Below are 16,485 nucleotides of genomic sequence, written 5' to 3'. Positions count from 1 at the left end.
AGTGGTAGCTCGCAAGATTTTCTCTAATTTTAGTTATTATTATTATTATTATGTTAGCTAGTTATTATTTCGGATTTTCAGGTTTTCAAATTTTCGTTCTTATTTTCGAATTTTCGCTCTTTTGAATTTTTTTCGGATTTTCATTCTTATTTTCAGATTTTTATTCTATTTTTCGGATTGTCGAATTTTCGGAAAAAAAAAATCTGTTAACCGCTTATCTACCGGGCACTTTCTTCCCCTTCCTGCCCAGGCCATTTTTTAGCTTTCAGCGCTGTTACACTTTGAATGACAATTGCGCGGTCATGCTACACTGTAACCATGTGAAATTTTTATCATTTTTTTTTGTTCACGCAAAAAGAGTTTTTTGTTTTGGTGGTAGTTAATCACTGCTGAGATTTTTTATTTTTTTCTTACAAAAAAAAAAGACCGAAAATGTTGAAAAAAAGTTTTTCTTAGTTTCTCTCAGTAAAGTTTGTAAATAAGTAATTTTTCTCCTTCACTGATGTGGCGACACTGATGGTCACTAATAGGCTGCATTGATGGGTGCTGATAAGGCGGCACTGCTGGGCACTAATAGGCTGCACTGATTAGGTGGCACTGATGAGGAGGCACTAGTATTCTGCACTTATGGGCTCTGATTAGGTGGCACTGATATTCTGCACTGATGAGGCGGCACTTATGGGCACTGATTAGGTGGCACTGATGAGGAGGCACTAGTATTCTGCACTTATGGGCACTGATAGTTGGCACTTATAAGCACTGATGAGGCGGCACTCATGGGCACTGATTAGATGGCACTGATGAGGAGGCACTAATATTCTGCACTTATGGGCACTGATGAGTGGCACTGGTGGGCACTGATACATACCTCCCAACATTATGAGATGGGAATGAGGGACACCTACTAGCAAACATATGTAGGCATAGGGCACGCCCCCTGCCACACCCCCTTAAAGGAGAATTAACCAAAATAAAAGGTTAATTAAGTCCACATTGGGTTATGTTTACCACTAATATTCCTTTATATTGGCTTTTAAAATGTACAAATGCCGCAATTTAGAATTTGGATGAAAGGTTTAGCGCTGGGAAACACTTTTTGATAGTGCATTTTATATACAACTATATAGATCAGACCAAAATGAGGGACAAATGAGGAGCAAAGAGGGACTCCAAATCAGGGACAGTTGGGAGCTATGTCTGATAGGTGCCACTGACGAGCCCTGATAGCCGGCACTGGTGAGCACTGATAGGCAGCATGGATAAGAAGCATTGATGGGCACTGCTGGGCAGCACTAATGGGCACTGATGGGCATTAATGGGTGGCACTTATGGGCGTTGATGGGCTTTACTGATGGGTAAGTGGTTAAATGGGCTTTCGTTTACTCAAATATTTTTGAATTAATAAAATTTGTTGGAATTTCTAAAAAAAAAAAAAAAAAAAAGATTTTTTGAACAAAACAAATTGCACATGTCTAAAAATAAAACAAAAATAGTCACTTTTATATCGCTATCATACAACTTTGACTATCATTGCTATTATTGCTGGTCTTCCGGTGCCACCTGCTGACAGTTCATGTTACACTGCAGGGCTCCCTGGCTTGTATTGCTTATTAACGTAATGTTCATTTTTAATAAAGAAATTACTGGGGTAGCTTTGTGACTTTCTACACAAATGTCAGTAAAAAAAAAACACACACACACAATCGTGCTCTGATGTCAAATGATACATAACTTTGTAATCTTCCCGTCTGGGGAAAAAAAATAAAAAAGTCACTCTGCCAATTACTAAGATGGCCACCACTGCAGTGAGACGAGCGACGCTGGTCGCCTCCTCCGCCATGTCACTTCCTGTATGCAAATATCACACGGGAATCATGGGAAAGGGTTATTTTTATATTTTTATTTTTTTAGCCTGTGTCCTTTATATTAGATCAGTTTGAATTGTTTTAAAAGGAATAGACTCAAAACAAATGTAAAAAGTGGGGAATTTGTCATTTTGGAAAATAAAATAAATAGTAGAGCCGAAAAGTAATAATGTCTCCCTGAGCTGTGTGATGATGTCATAATATTGGGTCATATGTGAGAACTGTTAAATGGTATTGTCAGTGAGGTCAATCCTTACCTGTTCCTCCTTTATGGAGAAACAGAAATGATGAATGGAGGATGATGAGTGCTGATTACACAAATCTCCCCCACTGCTCTGAATGACAACTCAGGGTGGTGCGATTCTGAACACTTATCGCTGACAATCCTTTTTAATGGTCTAAGAATAGAACGTGTATAATGATTAATAGGGAAAAGCCTGGTTCACACTGATACAAGTACGAATCAATGGCTGTCCGTGTGTAGTTTTCTATGAGCTTCTGTGTCAATTTAAAATTAGTGATACCCCAAAATCAGTTCGCAGAACGCCGTGCGATCCATGGAATCGATTCCAATCACGAGTCTAAAAATCCGACAAAAAAAGGCTCTTGCACCATTTTGATGCGATCTGAAAACCCTATTGCTGAATTCGCATCGCACTGACATCGCATGTGATGTGCTGCGAACCACATGCGATGTCCGGCAATGCTATCTCTGCTGTTTTGGGGGGGGGGGTGGGGCGGATTTGCCTTCCTGTTGTCTTACCATGCGACTTGACGGTTTTAAAGTCGCACCACGCGACAATTTGCACCCCATTTGTGGCAATGGAACCAGTCAAATTGCTGCAACCTTTCAAAAAGGTTCCTGCTCTATTTTCTGTGTGGGTTCAGTGCGTCTGTGCCTTGACACCCGTTATGTGAAGCCGACACAGATATCAGCAAGGTGCACATGAAATCACGCTGATTTGAAGTCGCGCTGAAGTACCTTCAAAACCGCACTGATGTGAACCAGGGCTAAGGGCTGGTTCACGCTACAAACCCCCCCCCCCCCAAAAAAAACGCACTCTGGATCTGTTCCAGATGTGTTTCTGCATGTACATTCTCAGCAAGTTGCGCATGAAATCGCACCGATTTGAATTTGCGCTGAAGTACCTTCAAAACCGCACTGATGGGAACCAGGGCTAAGGGCTGGTTCACACTACAAACCCCCCCCCCCCCCCCCCCAAAACGCACTCTGGATCTACATCTCTGTATGTACATTCTGGTGCGTTTTTTATGCATTTACGGGTACATTCTTTTTTCTTTTCTTTTTTTATTTACTGTACTGAGGTCCGGTGCATTATTTGATGCATTTTTGATGCGTTCCAGTGCATTCCGCTACGTTTTTGATTGTGTTTTACTGCGTTCCAGTACGGTCCAGGGCAGGTAAAATACTTTGTTTTCTGGAACTGACCACACTGGTGTGAACTACGCCATCGGAAACCATATCACCTACCATACATGCGTTTTTGATGCAGAGAAAAAAAAACACACACACTGGACTGTGGTGTGGACCGGCCCTAACAGAGGAGGTGAGGGACTCCATGTCAATTGAGCTGGTGTCCCCATTGGAAGATTTCTCCTCTATTCCTGCTCTGGGGACAACTCAAAATGTGTTATTGGTAAACAGGACCTATAGAGAGGGAAAATCTCTTAACACCGAATCCCCACTCTATCCAAAAATGTAAAAAAAAAAAATTATATATATATATATATATATATATATATATATATATATATATATATACACACACACACACATATATATATATAATATTAGTAATATCGTTGCAATTTCTTTCTACTATAAGTATATGTTTGTTGTATATACTATATCAATTGCAATAAAGAAAAACACCCAACAGTAAAATGGCTTTTTCAAATGAACACATACCCACATGAACACATACCCACATGAACACATACCCACATCTTCATCACTGGCCGGTTAGCTCAGTTGGTTAGAGCGTGGTGCTAATAACGCCAAGGTCGCGGGTTCGATCCCCGTACGGGCCAAGTTTTTCGTACAGTCCTTCACTTTCAGTAACCCCTGGGGACTTATATATAACAATATGTTCACCTTCACTGTACATTCCAATGCATTTGTAGTATATATTTTTTATATTACCTTAATTACCTTCTTTACATTAACCCCTTCCCGACTGCCGCACGCCGATATACGTCGGCAGAATGGCACGGGTGGGCAAAAGGGCATACAGTTACGTCCACTTTAAGATGTGGCATTGTGGGAGCTCGCGCCCGCCGCGTGCTCCGTGATGGCGGGTCCCGCAGACTCGATGTCCGCCGGGTGCCCGCGATCGCGTCACGGGGGGATGGCCATGTAAATAAGGCATTTCCCCTTTCTGTCTTGTGACATGCCAGGGATCTACTGCTCCCTGTCATAGGGAGCAGTGATCGCTGTCATGTCAGTGGTAGCCCATCCCCCCACAGTTAGAATCGCTCCCTAGGACACACTTAACCCCTTGATCGCCCCCTAGTGCTTAACCCCCCTTCCCTGCCAGTGTTATTTAAACAGTAATCAGTTCCTTTTTTTTATTGCTGATACAATCAATCCATCTCACTGAGGAATTTCAAATTCCCCGAACAAAGTGCCTCCCATGGAAACACAACCAGTCCAGATCCCTAAATTTAAGGGGGACTCTATCCAAATGAATCATTCTTAACCCTGCCCTCAAAATTGGGCCTGGTCAATCCCTTAAGGCCAGTGGGTCATGAAAGACTTCGCTCAAGACTCGGCTCATAAGGGCTTTCCTCGGAACCGATCTGAGATCTCCAGCCAACAATCGCCACTGCTGCAGTAACTTCAGGCACAGAGCGACATAGGCTCGTAGCTGACCACAATGACCCCTTAGATTCTTCACTTGGCCACCTTCTTCCTAAAGTCGTAGAAAAGGCCTAAACCAAGATCTAAATATGCCTATCCATCCAGGAGGTTCCACTACAAGCATATTACCAATGTTAAACTTGAGAAAAAGCAGCAAAAAGAAAAAAACTGGGTTGACCATACCTAAGCCACCCTCCCTCCTGGATAGATAGGTGACATTCCTCTTGATGGGGTCAGTCTGTTCCCCCACAGCATCTGGAAGAACACACTACTGACCCTAGAGAGACACTGGCAAGATGTACACAAAGCTGACATAGAAGAAGATCGAAATCAGGTAAGTCTTAATCAGATCAACCCTTTCCCTCAGGGATAACTTTCATCTTTTCCAGCTGACCACCTTAGTATTGGCAATTTCCAATCTGCCTTCCCAGTTTTTGAGGCCATAATCGCTGGGTCCATTCAATGCCTAGTATCTTAATTTGTTCCTGGGTCACTGGAAAGGTGTCTGGGAGATCAAAACCATCACCTTCCTTTCCCATCCAGAAAACTTCACTCTTTTCCTGATTGATCTTGGAGCCTGATGATTGAGTACTGTGATGTCAGAGAGACCACCTCCTCCACTTCATCCATCCCAGCGATAATCACAAGCCAACACAACATGCTGCTCTCTAGCCTCCTGATGAATGAAGGGTCCGATTGCAAACACATAGAGCAGGGGACTCGGGACAACCCTGGAGAACCCCGGAGCCAACCTCAAAGGACTGCCAGACCCAACAATTAACAAGAGGAAAGCCTATACAAGACTTTAAACCAATCGACAAAACCACCCAGCAGACTGTACTTATTAAGGAGCACAAGCACAAGCCTTTGCCTGATCCAATGTTAGCAATACTTTCCTCAGCCTGCAGCCCTGCACTGCTCCAAGGCCTCTTGGACAGCTAAAACATCTGTGAAGGTGCTCCTACCCTGGACCGAACAGTGCTAATGGGGGAGCTAATTCTCAATCATCGAAGCATCTTTACCCTTTGAAAGAAGAATCACAGCCGAGTGCCTCATGGAAGGGGAAAGCACCCCCCCCCCCCCCCCAGCACGACAACTGTTAAAAACCTCTACCATATGTAGGGCCAGAATAGACTTAAAGGCTTTATAAAACTCAGCCATCAAGCCAATTAATCCAGATGACTGTTGGATGGCAAGCTGTTCAATTGCCCTTATCACCTCTTCAACTCTGATCTTCTCCGTCAAATTCATCAATGGGACATGTAGACCTGGATTAGAGTCCAAAAAGCTTTCGATCCTGTTCCATCCAAGCTCTTTCCTCCCAAGAAGGTCAGCATAAAAGGACCTCATAACCTCCAGGATCCCTGACCTCGACTTTGTCAAGAAACCTGTACTATCCTTAAGGCCAACAACCGTTTTAACAGCTACACCTTGTTTGCAGTTCTGGTAAGGGTCAGGCGAGTGGTACTTCCCATGGTCCCTCTCCAGAACCAAAGAGGCATGCCGGTCATATTGACACTTCCTGAGAAGGAGTTTCACTGTGGAATTTGCCCCAGGATCTCCTCCTCTCGAGACAAGAATAGCCAGCTTCCTCCGAAACCGTTGGAAGGTCTTGTATTTATTAAACTGTTTTCTATTGGCTAGGCCCCTGAAGAATCCAATGATCCTCTTTTTGGTCAGCTCTCACCACTCAGCCATGCTGCTACAAAAGTCCAAAATGGTCACCTGTGCCTGAAATAATTCCTTAAAGGATTGTCTAACATGTTCTTTCTTGAGAAGTGTTGAATTCAATCTTCAGATGCCCTTGCCCCTCTGAGGGCCATCTGAAGCATTCAGGACAACAGATAGCAAACAGTGATCAGAGAACTCTACTGTCTGCACCACTGGGGGCGAGAAAGCAGAGGTCTCCTTAAAATGAAAACTATCTATCCTACTCACCTACTACTTTGATGAAAGGTGGACCCGGTGTCATCTGGGAGGTGCTTAATGTACACATCTACAAGACCAGCATCCCTAACCATATTATTTTAAAAAACACTATCATATCCCAGTTTGTCCTTGAAGTCCTTCCTGTCCTTGGGCCTAGTTACTGTATTAAAGTCACCTCCCAAGACCACTTGTCGGGATGTAAAAAGAAATCGCTCGATCCTTGTAAAAAGACATTTCCTGTCCCACTTTGTGTGCGGTCCATAAACATTAATTAGGCGCAGGTCCTGCCCTCACACAAGGATATCTAAGACCATACAACTCCCAATTTCCCCCTCAATAACCCGCTGGACAGTTGCCATGCTGGTTTTTAACAACACCGCCACAAGGCTCGGCCGCAAGAGACCAGTAAGATGGACCATACCTCCACTCTCTCTTGGCCACATGAATATCTGCCAAGGAGCTGAGCCTAGTCTCTTGCAAAAATAAAATTTCAGCATCTAATTAGCTGAACAAAAGGAAGGCCATAGAAAGAGCTCTTACTGCCTTATTGTTGGCGACATTTATTGTCACCACTTTTAACAGAGGGGGAACCACCATTTGGGTTATTTGCTGGATTGCTTCTTAGCTCCCCTCTGCTGCTCATCACCAGAAGCCTCTCTCTTTCTTGAGGCCGCCTCCAACTCCATTTCTGAATCTGAACTTTGCTCCTAAGAAGCTCCAGATGAGGAAATATCTAACTTAGAGGCCCTATGATGGTTGGAGACAGGCATTGGAGCTTTCCGACCCCATTCTGTCTGCACCCACTGCCTGCCTCTTCCGCTGCCCAACCTTCCTTATCTCCAGGTACTGCAGGTCAGCTTCAGAGATGCTCTCATCTCTTGCTTTTTTCCTTGAAGTCTTCACAGAAGACTCCTTTACAGAGAAAGAAGACCCACCATTTTTAGTACTCGCTACCACTCCTGGTGGGGGGGCTTCCTTTAAGTTAGACTTAGGAGGGGAAGACTCATGGGGGCTGACTGACTCAGGGGGCACAGGCTTGGAAGGTTCTGACACAAGAGGAGCAGGTACAGTAGTCTGAGGGACACAGAGACAGATACAGAAGGAATACTTACAGACACAGTTGGGATGGCCACAGGAATTTGGGAGGGATCCTGAACAGGACCAGGGGAGTCGGTCACCACAGAGGAGGATGGTAAACCAGGGGCCTCACCCTCCAACCTGTTCAGCCTCAACAGGCCTCAGGACATCAGCTATAGGGGTGACCAAGGTGCTGGCACAGGTTGCACCTTATCCTCTAGGTGCAGTCCTTAGCCCCATGATCCTGACCCTGACACACTGAACATATCAAGGCTGAATCAGAGGAGCTCAAATCCCCCTTTTCTCCAGAGCGGTGACACAGCTTCGGCTGACCAGGCCAATCTGTTGGATTTCTCCTTCCACTTAGTGCTGTTTAGGGAAAGGGCCCCCTTTTCCCAAAGTGATGGCCTGTATGGGAAGAAGCTGAAAAAGAAGAATTAGAGCAGGGCTCAAGTCCTACGGAACGCATGGGAACGGAGTTCCTGTACTTTTTCCACAACAGGAACTCAGTTCCCGTTAGCAGCCATGTCCTGCAAGACTTTGAAGTATGCGAGCTGTGTGGCAGGTGCTACACCAGCAGCCGCCGACGCAGCTCGCAATAGTAAGTAGGAAGCCCCCCACACCAGGGGTGGGCTGACCATTCAGGCATTGCCAGTAGGGGGCCCGATGACAGCTTCCTCTTCAATCTACCTGTCAATCTGATGGGTAGATCAGATCCCTGCTGCTAAGAGATTGTATTTAGTCAGACCTCTCGTGATGCGCTCCCCCCAGTCTCCTACATACTTGCTCTGTGTGTTCCACTGAATCCCCCCTACTCTATCTTCAGTGCCATATGATGAGAGAACCCAGAGGAGGAGCACAGCTATTCTGCTCACAGGACATGCAGGGAGAGAGGTGAGCTGAGGGAGGAACATCAGTTTGGGGTGGTAAGCTGAGCACAATACCTGGCAAAGTTTAATGCCAGGAGGGAAGTTTATGTGGAAATATGTGAAGGGTTGGAATAGCAGCGAGTGTTTGTTAGAGCCCTGCAGAGTTTGCAGCCCCCCAAGCTAACATACATCTCCTAAGCAGGAACACATCACTATCTCCCCAAGAATTCTGTCCAGATAATGTGCAGTTCATTTATGACCTTTCCGTTTAACCCTGTGTTATCCAAACTCTGTTCAATGAAAAGTGTAAACTCCCCACATAAACACTCTATATACAAAATAAAATTCCCCAATAAAGATCAGAACATGATGTTCACATTTGCATGGAAGCACAATTGAATGAATGCTGATTATTCAGAGAATTACCATATTGTATTTTCAGAAGTGGTATAATTTCCTGATGAAGATTCTGCTTATGCAATCTTAATTCGAAACGCGTTGGCTATCCCTCTACTCGTTACCATCTGGTTTCTACTGGTGGCTACATAGTAGTTGGGAAATACCACTTTCAACTTCATTTAATACATTATGCATTGTTTTTAACTTTTGTACAATTTATGCAATATGTTGAATTCTTCTACTCAGTTTGTCTTTTTTATATGTCCAAATAAATTTCTTATATATAGAATTTCTTTCTAAAATATTTTTTCATTGACTTCCCAAATTAGAGGTTTTTAACAATTTGGGAAAATAGTCATACTATCCCTCCCTATAAAAGCTGAGGAGGGCAGGTGACGGACAACATTCACCCCCTGGCCAACCTGACTGTTATTGACCAACCCCCCAGTCCAGGTGTTACGTTCATCAAGGATTTAATCGAGCTTGATCAAAATCTCATCATAATTCTTTAACCAGATCTCTAGATCCCAAGCAGGAACGCTCTCATTAGTGAGAATAATTGTGATCTTTTTTCAATGTTGACCTCTGTGAAACTGCAACTGGGACCAGACCTTCCCATTCGGGTCTTGACCTGCACCGAGCCTCATATTGCTCCCAGAACAGGTCAAGACCCTCTGGCCTGGTGAAGCTAAGCTAAGCTAGTATATTCCCATGTCCCAGCTATGTGTATAAGGGCATACAGATCGTTTGCCCCAAAACCCATTTCCAAAATCATGTCCACCACCGCATGCCATGTTGGAGGGATTGCACCACCTTCCCATTTAAGAATGGCTACATTTCATCTCGGACCCCCCGCAGAAGCCAGGGACCCAAGATCAGATCCTGGGGTGTGTAAAGCGGTATCTTATAGGGGGAAAGCCCATTTGGGAGTGGAGTTGGCAGGAGCACAGCATACCACCTGGGCAAAAGTAGGCTTATCAGGGCCAAGGCCCCACACTGATGTCACAGTAGTCTGTATATTATCATTAGTTGCTTGGACGGAGCTGGGGTGATTGTCCATCACACTTGTACTGGGACAATTGCTATCAGTCACACACACATTAAAATTCCCATCCTGAATAGTCACAGTTTCTGCTGCAATACCAGTTGTCTCCTGAAGCTGCGCTGTAGAGTCTTCAGCAGCTGTGGGGCAAACAGCTTTGGACTCAGCTAAAGGAGGGTTAATAGGTTCGGCTGATACTTGTCGTTCCTCTACAGAAATTACATTTTTTTAAATGTAACTTTTGATGCACTGCAGCATCAGCAGGCACAGCATTGCTCACAGGATTGGCAACTTGATTGTCACTGGGCACAGCATTTCAGCATTACTCATGGTGTTAAATGGCACAAATGCCCTGCTTGAGGCTTGACATTATCAGGCACATCTTCAGTAATGTCCTCATTACCAAATGCCAACTGATCCACCCCCCCGCATAGGAGACTCCATTGCCTGCAAAAGAGCATCTGCGGGCTCTGATTGGTGAAGGTGGAGAGGCAGGGTGGATAACATCATGATCTACACATTGCCCAATCAGAGCCCAGTATTAATTGACAGAAATACAAGGCAGTTCCTTAGAGGCAGAGGGATCGGAGCACAGACACTCTATTGCAGTGATGACGAACCTTGGCACCCCAGATGTTTTGGAACTACATTTTCCATGATGCCCAACTACACTGCAGAGTGAATGAGCATCATGGGAAATGTAGTTCCAAAACATCCGGGGTGCAAAGGTTCGCCATCACTGCTCTATTGTTAACCTTTGCAGTGGGTGGGGCACGGAAAGGGTATTTTTTTTTTTTTTTTTTTAGTTCTGGACATCAGATTTAAATATATAAAAGCAGAGATTTGTGTAGTAAGTAAAATTAATACAATTTTTTTTTTAAATAATGTTTTTAAAGCATGACTGTAGTCAAGATGCCACACGATCAAAGTCTCAGCTGACGTTATATTGCATTGTTATGAGATGAACAAATCTACCTCAATTTGATTAGTCTTGGGAATCTCAAATGTAGGAATCTACTGTATGTATAAAATATTCACATATGAAGAGCAAAAATTGCTGTATTGTCTCTGATGCCCATAGTTCCTATATCATCAGCGCCATCTAGTGGCCATATTGCTTTTTTCATCCCAGAAATTAGGCAAACAGTAGAAAAACACATTAAAGGCACTAGATGGCGCCGATGATAGTGGAGCAAATCATATTAGGGAAAATACAGAAAATTTTGATTCTCTCTGTGTGGAGTTTTTATACATAGACTCCTTAATGTCAAATTTTATTGGGGGGGGGGGGGGGGGGATGATGGCTATTTTCAGGGGTGAAAGTGATATAACAAGCAATTTGGCCGCATCCTCTTACGTGTCACTTCCTGTATTTAAATATCACACAGGGATCATGGGAAAGGAATTCTGGGTCATTTATATTAGATCGGTTTGAATTGTATTAAAAGGAACCAAGTAAAAAGGGGGTATTTGTAATTTTGAAAAATAAAATAAATAATAGAGCCTGGCAGTAATAATTTCTCCCTGAGCTGAGTGATGATGTCATAATATTGGGTCTTATGTGAGATTGTTACATGGTATTGTCAGTGAGGTCAATCCTTACCTGTTCCTCCTTATGGAGAAACAGAAATGATGAATGGAGGATGATGAGTGCTGATTACACAAATCTCCCCCACTGCTCTGAATGACAACTCAGGGTGGTGCGATTCTGAACACCAATCACTGACAATCACAATTTTCATTGGTTTAAAAGCAGAATAATTTTTCTAATTAATAAATAGAATAAGGCTGGCTTCACACTTGTATGATGGCAATTCTTGTGTGGCTTCCCAAAATGATTTTTTGATCAATAGACTAAATTCGATTAATTATAACGCACATAAAGATCCAACTACTTTTAGCTGATCTCCTTGCATTGCATAAACACTGACATTAGTCAGTGGTAAATGTGGTATACACTATATACAATCACCTGACACTAGTTTGTTTCCACAATCCATGACTTAACTTCACAGTTCACATAAATACGTTTTCAATTCAAACTGTAGCACTGACTTAAGTAATTACTTTTTTTTTTTTCCACAGTAGCGTGACAATCCCTCCACCTCCGATCTAACTAATCTCTCTCACCTTATGGCATGGACCCCTGTGCACCATAAACTTCTCTGACCAAGGGATTGTTCCAATCGCCCTCAAGCAAGGCATCGTCAAACCACTCCACCCCAAAGATCCTAACCATCGCAGACTGGTAACAAGCCTTAACACCAGCTCCAAGATTATGGAGAAAGCAGTAGAACAACAGCTTCAACTCCACCTGGACACACATAAACTCTTGGACCCACTGCAATCATTCTTCCACCCAGGTCATGGCACAGAAACTGCACTTCTAAAAATATGGGATGACGCCTTTGACGACGGAGAATCTTGTCTCTTGGTACTGCTGGGGAGTGCAGCGTTCGACACAGTGGACCACAACACTTCTCTCATCCGCCTCAAAGAAGACGGCAAGAGTTACAGATTCAGATCTTCCATGGTTCACTTCCTTCTTAGAAAATCAGTCGCAGACAGTGAAACTAGGAGCCTTCACTTCTGAAACTCGGGCAATTTCTTATGAAGTCCCTCAAGGATCACCCTTGTCACCAGTACTCTTCAACATTTACATCCGTCCACTGTCCAAAATCATCAGCAAATCGGATCTCTGACGACACTCAACTTTTTCCGCATTACCGGACAAAAAGACCAATATCAGAAACTCGAAAAATGTCTCACATTGATAGATGACTGGATGACCACTAGCTTCCTCAAACTCAATGGATCAAAACAGAGCTTCTGCTCCTCAACGCAAACCAAAGTAAAAAAAAAACTAAGACCCCATGGACAGCATCCACCATCCTTGGACAGACCATCCTTCCAAGCACCAAAGCCAAAAGTCTCGGAGTCATCTTTGACTCAGAGATGACAATGGATGCACAAATAGGATCAGTAGTCAGTGGATCCCACCATCTTCTCCGCCTGCTACGCACACTCACCCCCTTCATTTCAGAAAAGGAGAAAGCGGTAGTAGTTGGAACAATCATCAATTAGCGACTCGACTACGCAAACTCCCTCTACATAGGACTAACTAATTACCAGATTGCACGCCTACAAGTCGTCCAAAACACAGCAGCAAGACTAGTCATGGGAAAGAAACCCTGGGAATCCATCTCCCCATCCCTAAGGACCCTACATTGGCTAACGGTAAAGGATAGGATCACATTCAAGACCCTCTGCCTCTGCAGAGGGTCTTGTCCTGAATCCCCTGGGGCGTTAGGCTCCTGACAGGGACAAGGACAATTAAAACTTGGTCTTTCCGGCCGAAACCAGGCAGACCCTGTTCTTTGGAAGGTCTGCCAAAACAGACCCACCCAAATACTAGGTGAGGCTCCCCCTAAGGAAGAAGGCGAATTAAGCTAGAAGGTCATGTCCACCCCCTCCCCAGACTTTCAGGATAGGCCCTAGAACCTGTGACCCTACTCATCACAGCAAACAGTGAAAGTGACAAACAAAGACATGACACACACAATAAAATAAATAAAGTGGGGAAGGGATAATGGAGAGGAGAGTGAAAAGGTGGCCATTGTGTAAAACAATGACCAGGAATAAAAAAAAAATCCCCTTGTCCCAGCCAAAAGGCACAGACCAAGAGGCAGGTGCTTAACAAAAATAAAAAAAATAAAAATAAAAGCAGGCTATTGGTGCAGTGACCATGGTGCCCAAAATCAATGTGACCCTCACTCACAGTGAGCTTAAAGTGGTTGTAAACCCTTACAAACCACTTTGACCTACAGGTAAGCCTAGATTAAGGCTTACCTGTAGGTCCAAGAAATATCTCCCAAACCAATACGGTTTAGGAGATATTTGCCCGAAGACGGGCACCGCTATCTACAGCGCATGCACCGTGTAGACAGCGGCGTGCAGGCGCACTGAGCGGGGCATCGTCGATGACGGCAATGCCGCGAGTCTCGGCTCCCGTGCGCATGCGCGGGAGTGACGTCATCGCTGCTCCGGCGAATTACAGCGCCGGAGCAGCAAGACCCACGGAGACCCACCAAGAAGATGGACGCTCGGAACTACAGGGGATAGTGGTGACTTCGCTGGCTCCTGTGTCAGGTAAGTGACACATAATGGACTACTATGCGATGCATAGTAGTCCATTATGCTTTGCCTTTACAGGGAATGAAAGAGGAAGTAAACTCATCAGGGTTTACTTCCTCTTTAAGGCACCCCTGGACTGCCTTTTTTGAAAAAGCCTATGGCGTGCAAAACACACCCAAAAACTTCCACCCGGTGCCAAAAAAAGTGGGCACACATCAAGAGTGACACACAAAACCGTGCAACAGGTGTGTGCTGTCCTCCACAAGGAAGGACCTTACCCTGATCCCCTGGGGTGTTAAGCTCCAGACGGGGGACTGAGGTACCAAATACATGGCCCATCCAGCCGAAGCCGGACGACCGTCTTTCTCCGGAAGGTCTGCCGAAACAGACCCACCCAGGAACTAGGGTAGGGGCTCCCCCGAAGGGAGACCCCCCCAAAGAGAGGGCAAACCAAGCCAGAAGGCTTATGTCCACCCTCCCACAAGACGTTCAGGGTTGGTCCAAGGACCGACACCCTACTAGTCAAACATGCAGGTGAAAAACATAAAACATGACAAACCACACAAATAAAAAGTGGGGAAGGGATAGTGAAAAAGCGGTCATGGTGTAATACAATGACCAGGCCCTCCGGCCAGGAATCAAAACTTCCCCTGGTCCTAGCTAAAAGGCCCAGCCATAGAGACAGGTATGAAAAAGCATGTTTTATAGTGACATCACCAAGGTGCCATGAAAAAAAAAAAGTGAATGAAAGACACCCCCTAAGCTGCCACTCCAGGTACACATCCTCCACAGACTTTCAAGACCATCCTAACCCACAGTCCAGACCGCAGCAGCCCCCACCCCAGGCAGGAAGGCATGAAGATCAGGAAGCTTGGTGAGAGCCCTTTGCCATCAGGCTCCACCGTCGCTCCCCTCCCTCCTACCTAATTACATTTGTGATGTACTGACCGCTCCTCCCCACCCATCAAGGAGGAGCAAGCGTTCCAATTCCCGAAAAACTGTCCAGGGCTAGAACTACCCCAATCCAGCCAGAAGGCCAGGTACTCGACCCTCTGGGTCAGACCAATAGCAGCACCCATCCTCACCAGGAGCACCCTTCCAGACGGCTCAGACTCGACCATGCATCGGCCCCCAGTTTACTGTCGGGTGGCATGACGTGACCCCTACCGAAACCGTCCTTCCAGATGCTAATTACGCCATCGGAGAGTGCTGACCAAACCCTCTCTATTAGGGATGGAACAGCGCATCCCTTGGCAACTGATAAGAACAGATACTACACTTGATCTTAGCCAAAAGGGGTAATAATGTCTCCCTGAGCTGAGTGATGATGTCATAATATTGGATTTTATGTGAAATTGTTACATTGTATTGTCAGTGAGGTTGATCCTTACCTGTTCCTCCTGATGGAGAAACAGAAATGATGAATGGAGGACGATGAGTGCTGATTATACTGATCTCCTCCACTGCTCTGAATGACAACTCAGGGTGGTGCCATTCTGATACCAATCACAATTTTCATTGGTTTAAGAAAGAATAGTTGCATAAAATCATAAGGTGGAGCTAAAGGGAGATTTTTCTTCTCTTTCATATTTCTTAGCTGAAAGAAGAAGAGAGGGACCCCCTGCTTATCACATGAGCTGGTGTCCCCATTGGAAGGTTATACCTGTTCTGGGGACAACTTTACATTTTTCTGTCTTTAATCCGTCTTCACTATACTATCCCCCAAAAAAAATACCTTTTATTAAAAATACCTTTTATTAATTATAATTAAAACTAAAATCAAAAAGTATAAAATAGCAGCCTTTTCACACTAATATTGACATTGAAGAAAATGTGCTCTATGGCCGGTTAGCTCAGTTGGTTAGAGCGTGGTGCTAATAACGCCAAGGTCGCGGGTTCGATCCCCGTACGGGCCAGTTGTTTTGACACAGTCCTTTGCTTTCAGTAACTTCTACCAACTGATAACAATGCTTCCGACTACACAATGTGCATTTAAATACGTTTGCAAGGTTTTTTTTTGCCTTAACCACTTCAGCCCCGGAAGATTTTTCCCCCTTAACCACTTGCTTACTGGGCACTTAAACCCCCCTCAGTCCCAGACCAATTTTCAGCTTTCAGCGCTGATGCACTTTGAATGACAATTGCGCGGGCATACAACACTGTACCCAAATTAAATTTTTATCATTTTTTTCCCACAAATAGAGCTTTCTTTTGGTGGTATTTAGTTACAGCTCGGAGTTTTATTTTTTGCTCAACAAACAAAAAAAGATGCAAAAAATAAATAAATAA

General features: G+C 44.5%; 5 non-coding genes across 5 annotated transcripts; all 5 read left to right on the top strand.

Annotated features, from left to right (window-relative positions):
- Nucleotides 1-2,099: 2,099 nt before the first annotated feature.
- LOC143965176 (U8 small nucleolar RNA) lies at nucleotides 2,100-2,233 on the top strand. The gene has a single exon (XR_013271566.1). It is a non-coding gene; the product is annotated as a U8 small nucleolar RNA (small nucleolar RNA).
- A 1,610-nt stretch (nucleotides 2,234-3,843) lies between these two features.
- TRNAI-AAU (transfer RNA isoleucine (anticodon AAU)) lies at nucleotides 3,844-3,917 on the top strand. The gene has a single exon. It is a non-coding gene; the product is annotated as a tRNA-Ile (tRNA).
- Nucleotides 3,918-11,642: 7,725 nt separating this feature from the next.
- On the top strand, nucleotides 11,643-11,775 carry LOC143965173 (U8 small nucleolar RNA). The gene has a single exon (XR_013271564.1). It is a non-coding gene; the product is annotated as a U8 small nucleolar RNA (small nucleolar RNA).
- Nucleotides 11,776-15,564: 3,789 nt separating this feature from the next.
- On the top strand, nucleotides 15,565-15,697 carry LOC143965171 (U8 small nucleolar RNA). The gene has a single exon (XR_013271562.1). It is a non-coding gene; the product is annotated as a U8 small nucleolar RNA (small nucleolar RNA).
- A 341-nt stretch (nucleotides 15,698-16,038) lies between these two features.
- TRNAI-AAU (transfer RNA isoleucine (anticodon AAU)) lies at nucleotides 16,039-16,112 on the top strand. The gene has a single exon. It is a non-coding gene; the product is annotated as a tRNA-Ile (tRNA).
- The last annotated feature ends 373 nt before the right edge of the window (nucleotides 16,113-16,485 follow it).

Source organism: Lithobates pipiens, unplaced genomic scaffold (genome assembly GCF_037356315.1).
Source record: "Lithobates pipiens isolate NorthernLeopardFrog02 unplaced genomic scaffold, aLitPip1_a1.2 Scaffold_8, whole genome shotgun sequence".
Lineage (NCBI taxonomy): Eukaryota > Metazoa > Chordata > Amphibia > Anura > Ranidae > Lithobates > Lithobates pipiens.
This window is presented reverse-complemented; position numbering and strand designations above follow the sequence as displayed.